The sequence below is a fragment of the Xenopus laevis genome, chromosome 4L, assembly GCF_017654675.1.
Source record: "Xenopus laevis strain J_2021 chromosome 4L, Xenopus_laevis_v10.1, whole genome shotgun sequence".
NCBI classification, from domain to species: Eukaryota; Metazoa; Chordata; class Amphibia; order Anura; family Pipidae; genus Xenopus; species Xenopus laevis.
The window spans coordinates 11,029,366-11,038,965 of record NC_054377.1 but is presented as its reverse complement, the minus strand read 5'-3'; the positions used below and the strand labels follow the sequence as shown (position 1 = coordinate 11,038,965).

The following is a 9,600-nucleotide window of genomic DNA, read 5'->3' as shown; positions in this document are numbered from 1 at the left end:
TTAAAATAAATGGTGTTTCACTTTCGCTCTGTTCCTGCCGGTATAAACTAAGCTGCGTGGGTTTCATTGACTGGCACACACACAGGGTAGATCAGTGCGCGGATGGGCAATATTATTTCCTCTCCAGTGTCCGCGCGCGGAGCCGTGGGGAGGAGAGCAGCCAGGTGAGCAGCGCGTTATCCACCGAATAGAAAGATCTGCGCGCCCGCAGCGCTCCCTCCTCTTCCTCCTCCTCCCCCTCCCTTTCTCCTCCTCCAACTCAGGTCTCCCTGGTTTTCACTCGCACAAACTGTTTTCCCTGGGAGCTGACAGTTAGGCACCTCCGTCCGGTTCATTCGCAACTGGCGCCTGAAGCTTTTATTTTATACACCCGGCTGATTCCAACTGGGGGGGGGAACCTAAATCTTGTTGTGGGAGTTGAGGACACAGGACTCTCTTTCTTCACCCCCAGGACTCCTTCCTTTTTGGACTTTTTCTTCTGCTTTGATGAGAGGCTTCTCACCCTGCAAAGGTAAGTGATCCCTTTGCGCCCCAACACACTTTTAACAAGTGACAGCTGGCACTTTGCTGCTGAATATTAAGAGGCAAGTGGATATTTACTTTGAGTCCTGTTAGGGTTTCTCTGCCCATGGGATTCAGATCAGGGGGGACTATGGGTCTCACCTGTACAGTGGCTGCTGCACTTGTGAATAAGTGTATTATACTGAGGCAATTAATTAGGGGAGTGTATGGTGACATCCCACAGATATCTGTTTTCAGTGGAACACAATGCTGGCTACTATCTCCTTACACATATCCAGCTCCGTCTCTGTCTTTGCAGGAATTCCAAGTGTCTTGCAGGGCAGGTTTTTAGCAGAAAGAGTATGTACCCCCCCCTCCTCCAAGTCCTACCTGGGCTGCTTGGGCAAAAATTAGATATTTTAATATTAATATAAGGGGCGTCCAGCCCTCCAGCTGTCATTATACTGCTCACACTAGCACTGCATTAAGAGTTGCAGTTCAACAACAACCGCTGACAAAAAATTCTTCCAATTACATTTAAAAAATAAAACTCAGGGGTGCCCAATTTCTAAACCCAAGCTCTGTTGCCTCGCCACTAACACAGAGTTTATCCCTGGGGGGTGGGGGGGGGAGGAGCTAGTGTTAATATAAATTTTAGGTCAACCCTCCCATTTCTGTTTGCCATATTTGCACATTACGAATGCCAGCCATCTTCCTGAGCAGGCTTTTATTGTGTCCCTTATAAATAATTCAGATATTCAGGTCTCTGCATTTGGTGGCAGTAGCGGGGAAGGGATGGCAACTGTCAGCATTGGTATCAAGAGCATGGGACCTTATAAATATACGCTAGAGCTTCCACAGTCTCTCTGTTCCTATAGTTCTCTAGCATATCCCTCCATCATGAAGTTAAAGGGGGGCACCGAAATTTGCAGGTGCAAATGCGTCAGATGTTCCCTGGCCAGCTTGATGCAACATCAATATTAAAGGCAAAAAGACTGGATCACCTCCGTTTATAAAAGAGAGCCTGACCCGCTACCACAATAGCCACTAGTTCTTCCCTAGTCCCTGTTACTTAAAGGGATACAGTCATGGGAAAACATGTTTTTTATCAAAACACATCAGTTAATAGTGCTGATCCAGCAGAATTCTGCACTGAAATCCATTTCTCATAAGTGCAAACAGATTTTTTTTATATTCAATTTTGAAATCTGTCATGGGGCTAGACATATTGTTAGTTTCCTAGCTGCCCCAGTCATGTGACTTGTGTCTGCACTTTAGGTTGGAACTACTTTCTGGCAGGCTGTTATATCATTCTCAGTGAAACTTGGCTTTTACTATTGAGTGCTGCTCTTAGATCTACCAGGGAGCTGTTATCTTGTGTTAGGGAGCTGCTATCTGGTTACCTTCCCATTGTTCTGTTGTTAGGCTGCTGGGGGGGAAAGGGAGGGGGGTGATATCACTCCAACTTGCAGTACAGCAGTAAAGAGTAATTGAAGTTTATCAGAGCACAAGACACATGACTTGGGACAGCTGGGAAACTGACAATATGTCTAGCCCCATGTCAGATTTAAAAATTGAATATAAAAAAAATCTGTTTGCGCTTTTGAAAAATGAATTTCAGTGCCGAATTCTGCTGAGCACTATTAACTGATGCGTTTTGAAAAAAACATGTTTTCCCATGACAGGATCCCTTTAAACTTCCAAAATTCTCTTGCCCCTTGGATAACACACCCCTTTTGCCAAACCGTTATGATCACAAGCCAGGCTCTGGGTATGTATATAGGTTACTAAAAGTGTTATTGGCAGCTTGGGGGGGAGGGGCAGTATTTTTGGCTAGCAAAATTATTATGTATTAGAAATTGCTGGGGATCAGAAGGTCTGGAACTGGCTCAGATACTCCCCTATAAGTCTGCGACCAGCTTGATGTGACATCCGTAGTTACAATGCACTGGCCAGATCACCCTATCCACTAAGAATGTTGAGAAATGAGCCTGCCTGTCCTGTTAATTAACAGAACCCCATAGGGTGCCAAGCCCTGTCTTCTGTCTACGGTTTTCCTATGTAGGGTGCTGAGAAGGCTTCTAACCATGAAAAGGGCAACCTTTGAGAAACTAATATTGCACATGCCTTCACCTTCTAACAACTAGTTGTTTTCAGATAGATCACCAGAAATAACGACTTTTTCCGAATTACTTTCGATTTTCAAGCAGCTCTGCGAGGGGGTCGCCGACCCTGTGAACTATTCTAAATGGATACATTTAGTTGATACATTTCTTATCTTTGTCCCTGCTGAGCAGAATCTCTGGGTTTCATTACAGGCGGCTGTTAGAATTGATACAATAGTTGCTGATACTCCAGAGATGCTGCTGAGATATGTATCAAGTAACAGGCAGATTTATCCGAGGACGAGGTGAATTTTCAAATGAAAAAAATTAGAATTTCGAGCTTTTTTTTGTGTACTTCGACTAGGAAATAGTCCAAATTTGATTTGAATTGGACAAAAAATCGAATTTCGAAATTTATCATGTACTGTCTCTTTAAAAATTCGAATTCAACCATTCGCCATCTAAAACCTGTGAATTGTTGTTTTAGCCTATGGGGGACCTCCTAGAACCAGTTTGAAGTCAATTGGTGGACGGTTAAAAAAAAAAAAATCTAATTTTTTTGGGGGGGAAAACGTCGAAACGCTGTTCCTTCGATTCATACAATTCAAATTCAGCCAAATACGGATCTATTTGATTGAAAACAGACTTATTTGACCAAAAAAAAAAAGACTTAATTTTGGTTGGTCTTTTTGAATTTGAATTTCGAAGTTTTTTCAAGTCGAAATCCGACCCTTGATAAATATGCCCCTAAATGTAAAATTGTAACAGAGTCTGCACCTGAATTACTGAGCTGCCAGACTCAAACACCAGAGACACGAACATTCAACTTTAAACTTAGATTTTGAAAAAACAGTAAAAAAAAAAAAAAAAAGGAAAGTAATTGAAAGTCTTTATTTCTGGGGAGCAATCGGAAAACAAATGAACTGAAAAAAGTGTTTGGAAGGTGAACAACCCCTTTAAAGGGAAACTCCGCCCAGAATAGTTTTTTTGCAGCCCAATGAATGAGAGTGTAATTCTAAGCATCTTTCCAATGTACATTCATGAAATATTCCTAGTGATTTTTAAAGTTTTGTGCAACTGTCATTGCCATGGAAAGCGGCCATTGTTTATCCCTTGCTGCTCGTCTGCTCTGTCTCTTGCTACAATGTAACAGGCAACGGCTCCAGGTCTGTTAGGCGCAGGTTCTGCTACATTGTTTCAGCTGTATGAACCTTTAGATTGACACTGCCTTCACTAGCAAGTTTAATTACCAATATCCTTTATTAAACCATGAAACGTTTGAGTGGATATTAACCTTTTACTGCCGACTGCCTCATCAATACAGGGGCAAAATGCCATCCTAGTCGGCAGTCGGGTGCCCAGGAATTCTGGGGCTTATGCCTGAGTTGATTCAAGTGCAAATGAAATGAAGTGTTTGGGGATTAAAGTCTCCTGATGCTGATTGCACAGAGTGTTTGTACAGTTTCCATGTGTAAATACGGCGTATCGAAATTCAGTTTGGAGAGGGGGGTTGAATATTGACTCATGGGATCACTTTCTCTGCCTGTTCTGTGAAGTATTGTAATAGAATATGGACTGTTCATCTGGGACTGGGTCGCATGCCCTAACCATTAGGGATGCATTGAATTCTGACCCGCACCCTACCCTAACCTGCCCTGTACAACCCGCGCCCACCCGCACCCGCTTCCGGGGTCCTTTTTATAGACCCGCACCGACCTGCCCAGCCGATGACGTCACAATGAAGGTACAAAGGGGGAGGGTCGAGCAGACGCAAGACTATAAAACTGGAAGTCGGATGCCTGCATTTGAAGGTGGGGGGCGGGGAGAGCAGGAGCCCCGCCACCTGCAAGGAGCATTGCGAGGTCAACTTGAACCCGCCCGACCCGCGGGCAGAACCGCCATCAGAAATTGCAGGGCCCCATACGACAAAATGTCCTGGGCCTCCTGGGCTGCAGCCACCGCAAGCCCCACCTACAGGTCTGCCCTCCCCACCCCACAGGTCCACCCTCCACCACACAGTAAAAAAAAAAAATATTGGTGGCTAGGGTTCCCACATGTAAATAAAAAATAAAAACATATTGGTGGTCAGGGCCCCCCATAAAAAAACATATGTGGCCATGGCCCCCCCATTAAAAAATATTGGTGGCTAGGACCCAATTGGTGGCCAGGGCCCCCCCCTCCACATTATGAGAAAATTGGTGGCCAGGGCCCCTTAAACGTCCATGCCATCCCAAAGTCAGCAGCTCTCAGAAAGATGGGGGCCCGGCTAATCAAGTAAGTGTGGCATGGCCGGGCCCCCCTTACCCTCGGGCCCCCTACAACTCTTCCCCCCTGTCCCCCCCTGATGGCTGCCCTGCCTGCAATTATCGGGTCGGCCCGCACATCACTACACTGAATCCATTTTGGATTCGGCCGAACCCCTGAATCCTTCACTAAAGATTCGGCTGAATACTAAGGATGCACCGAATCCAGGATTCGGACAGGTTTCGGCCTTTTTCAGCAGGATTCCGATTCGGTCGAATCCTTCCCGGCAGAACCGAATCTGAATCTTAATTTGCAGGACTTCTAAGATGTTTTTCCCTTCCCACCCCTAATTTGCATATTTGCATATGCAAATTAGGATTCGGTTCGGTATTCGGACAAATCTTTCACTAAGGATTTGGGGGTTTGGCCGTATCCAAAATAGTGGATTCGGTGCATCCCTACCGAATACCGAGCCGAATCTGAATCCTTATTTGTATATGCAATGTAGGGGTGGGAAGGGGAAAACATTTTTTACTTTCTTGTTTTGTGACAAAAAGTCACGCGATTTCCCTTCCCGCCCCTAATTTGCATATGCAAATTAAGATTCGGATTCGGTTCTCCCACGCAGAAGGATTGGGGCCAAATCCGAATCCTGCTGAAAAAGGCCTAATCCTGGATTCGGTGCATCCCTACTATCCGTATTGAATAGAAGACAGTTCGAGCAGAATGGATTTCCCAAGATCCCTTGTGAAACACCGAAATGGGGCCTGTAATTAGATCTTAATATAAAATGAGTCTCTGGGGTTGGGGGGTTGGGAGTTAAGTGGAAAATCAGAAAAGTCATCCTGCCGTTCTTTCCCTCAGACTGAAGGGCATTCAGCTAGAGAAACATACATGTGCGTGTACATGTGCTGGAGGACCCAACCTAAATAGGAAGCTTTAACCTATTTTCTCTTAGATTCCTAAGGTGTTGCATGCTGGGTAAAGTTGCACAGCCTGTTGGCTAGCAAGGGGTTAAGGCTCACTATGTGGGAGGAGGATCCCTATAGACTTGTTCCTATTGGTTGCCCATTAAGTAGGTCTGACAGATCGGAGTGAATGAGGATAAAAAGCTTCTGATGTTCACTCTCCAGTAGGGATACATTGAGTTCTGATTTTGGTACAGGATTTAGATGATTTCTTATTAAATCTGAACCTTTCATTTGATAAATATCATGTGAATTTAGACCACTGGATAACAGAAGGTGACTTTTTTTCCCCCTCTTATTTACATCTGAAAATTAGGCTTTGGGTTCAGTTAGGGATTTAGGCGAATCCTAAAATTGTGTATTTTGTGCATCCCTTGTACTTATTTCAGGGCAGTTGGGTTCTCCAGCAAGTGCCACCATGTAATTTGGGCATTTGCCTTCACTTATAGGTGGATATGTGTCACAGTCAGTGGGCAGCTAGCGGAGGGCCCCTCTTAAAGGGATACTGTCATGGGGAATTTTTTTTTCAAAATGAATCAGTTAATAGTGCAGAATTCTACACTGAAATCCATTTCTCAAAAGAGCAAACAGATTTTTTTATATTCAAGATTTTGAAATCTGACATGGGGCTAGACATATTGTCAATTTCCCAGATGCCCCAAGTCATGTGACTTGAGCAGGCAGAAAAGCAGGAAGTAACCATTTACTATTTAATCCTGAAAGCATAAAAATAGTATTGATTAGAAACAAGCAGTAATTAGCATTTCTTCCAGTACTGCTTAATGGATAAGTAAACCTTACCAACGAGGGGGCTATTCTAAGCACTTTTGCAATGTACATTCATTATTTATTTATTTTTAATTCCAAGATATTAAGGGATACATGTACTGTTAATATGAATGGATTTTGTTACAACAGCACCACCTGCTGGTCAGTTTCCCACCAGTCTGACCACCAAGTAGTCAAGGAAGTTGTCAGGAGAAAGAAAGAGGCTGCTCTAATGTTCTTCTGCTTAGGAAAACAATTAGAAACCTTTCTCAAATCTTTCCTAAGCAGAAGAACATCAGCAAGCAGAGAGAAACATTTGCTTTATAACAAACAGGAAGCAAGATTGTTTCCGATCCAATCGGAAAATCGTTTTGCAGGAAGTGAGCACTTCTCCCAGCAAGCAGACAAAGACTTTTTTAATAATAACAAACAGGAAGTAAGGATTTTTTCCAATCCAATCAAAAAAGAGTATTGCAGTAAGCAGAGCAGATATTCGGGCAAACTTCTTCCTAGAAGGTCTTTTAAATGGAGAACAAAGGAAAAGTCAAACTCTACTTTTTAAAGACATGGATTTCTGTTTATACATAATATATAAATGTCACTGCATGTGCTTAGAGCATAATAGGTGCCTTTGTGCAAGAGTCCGTCTCATTGACTCATACAGTACAAATACATGTTTGTGGTTTGCTGGCTAAACCAGACCTTGGCCTGAAAAATCCACCTTGCAAAGGGGTGGTTCACCTTTAACTTAACTTTTAGTATGTTGTGTTATAAATTGGCTAATTCTAAGCAACTTTCCAATTGGTCTTCATTTTTTTTTATAGTTCTTTAATTATTTGCCTTCTTCCAACTCAAGATTTCAAATGGGGGTCACTGACCCCATCTAAAAAACAAATGCTCTGTAAAGCTACAAATGTATTGTTATTGCTACTTTTTGTTACTCATCTCTCTATTCAGGCCTCTCCTATTCATATTCCAGTCTTGCATTTAAATCAAGTAGCAATTGAATGCCTTCCATTGCCAAGTTCCCTCTGTACGCCCAGTATGGCTGCTGTGCCAAGAACGCTGTGTGATCGACTGTTGACCCCAGAAGACTTCTTATGATTGGCTGCTGTCCTTACAAGCCTCTGTATGATTGGCCGCTGTCCTCACAAGCCTCTGTATGATTGGCCGCTGTCCTCACAAGCCTCTGTATGATTGGCCGCTGTCCTCACAAGCCTCTGTATGATTGGCCGCTGTCCTCACAAGCCTCTGTATGATTGGCCGCTGTCCTCACAAGCCTCTGTATGATTGGCCACTGCCCTCCGAAGCCTCTGCATGATTGGCTGCATCTGCATGATTGGGCGCTGTCCTCAGAAGCCTTTGTATTATTGTCCTCAGAAACCTCTGTATGATTGGCCTCTGTTCTCAGAAACCTCTGTATGATTGGCCGTTTTATTCAGAAGCCTCTGTATAATTGGCCGCTGTCCTCAGAAACATCTGTATGATTTGCTGCTGTCCCTAGAAGACTCCATGTGATTGGCTGCTGTCCCTAGAAGAATCCATGTGATTGGCTGCTGTCCCTAGAAGACTCCATGTGATTGGCTGCTGTCCCTAGCAGACTCCATGTGATTGGCTGCTGTCCCAAGAACACACCGTATGATTGGTAGTTCAAAAGTGGCAGATTTGTGCCTACTAGATTCCTGATCGGTAACCTCAACCATTGCTTTTTCTTATGCATGTGTTAGGGTACAAATGCTTACTGTGTGAATGACTTAAAGGGTAACTAAACTTCATATATAAACATATTGGAATAGGCAATTCTGAGCCCTGTGGTGTATCGGTGTAATATCCCTTTAACAGGTGCGATTAAACCACCCGCAGCATTTTCCCGTCTTGCTTCACGTTAATATTAGCACAATGAGAGTGGAATGGCGGGTGTCATAACCCCCCCACCTGTACCGTTATTCTGGTGTCACAATAAGCGCCTTTGCTTTCCTACCTGGATAATCGCCTCTCGCCGAGCTCAGGTTTAGATTTTCCCGAGAAGTGTTTCTATTTTGGTACAGAAGAGTTATTTATGGAGAAAACCGGTACAAAATAATCCAATTAAAAAGGCAGAACTCGCCTTAAGATAAGTGAGGCCTAATTATTTTTTTTCTTTAATAGCCTACCCTTTAACCCTTCCCCGGCATGTGGCTTGTTTTTAACCGTTTGCCGCTGCAGTTTTGAGCGGAGGTTGGATATACTGACATATTACAGATTGGGGTGGGAGGGTGAGGCTATTGTTACTATTTGTGAAGACAAGCACGAAATCAAAGAACCCCCATGGGGCTTATTTACCAAGTTTTTTCCCCGTCATTTAAACGAATGAAATAGTTGACATGGGGCCGATTTACAAACACAGGTGCTAAACGAGTGCATTTCAATGCAGCCTGCTGCAATTACTGGATAATAAAAAGCCAAGACCTTTTATTGGAGGCTGCAATTTAGCACAGCAGTGAATTGCTAGTGATTGGCTGCTTGCGTGTCATCTTGTGAACAGCCAATTGATTATATTCTGTATGGAATGACATCTGAGTGTGACATGGGCCGACCCATATGGTATGCTGTCTGATTGGCTAACTGACTAATTGGATGAATACCATACCTTGGAGCCATACATGTGTATGTTTCTGTTGTACAGGTATTGGATCCGTTATCCGGAAACCCATTATCCTGAAAACTCTGAATTTCGGAAAGGCCGTCCTCCCATAGACTCAATTTTATCCAAATAATCAAAATTTTGAAAAATTTCCTTTTTCTTTGTAGTAATAAAACAGTAGCTTGTACTTGATCCCAACTAAGATATAATTAATCCTTATTGGAAGCAAAACCAGCCTATTGGGTGTTTTTAATGTTTATATGATTTTCTAGTAGACTTAAGTTATTAAGATCCAAATTATGGAAATATCTGTTATCCAGAAATCCCCAGGTCCTGAGCATTCTGGATAACAGGTCCCATACCTGTATTGTCCATTCAAGCTGCCCAAACC

The 9,600-nt window shown here is 43.3% G+C and overlaps 1 protein-coding gene across 12 annotated transcripts in view; it reads left to right on the top strand.

The window, feature by feature from the left end:
* Positions 1 to 200: 200 nt before the first annotated feature.
* Positions 201 to 9,600, top strand: part of shank2.L (SH3 and multiple ankyrin repeat domains 2 L homeolog) — a 278,112-nt gene continuing 268,712 nt past the window's right edge. For 5 of the 12 annotated variants that reach the window (XM_041589416.1, XM_041589414.1, XM_041589413.1 and 2 more), the window contains exon 1: positions 202 to 511. The gene's annotated coding sequence lies outside the window, so the exon portion shown is untranslated. Of the gene's footprint in view, positions 512 to 9,600 lie in introns of all 12 variants that reach the window. The other 7 variants (XM_041589420.1, XM_041589419.1, XM_041589417.1 and 4 more) reach the window with 3 other exon arrangements.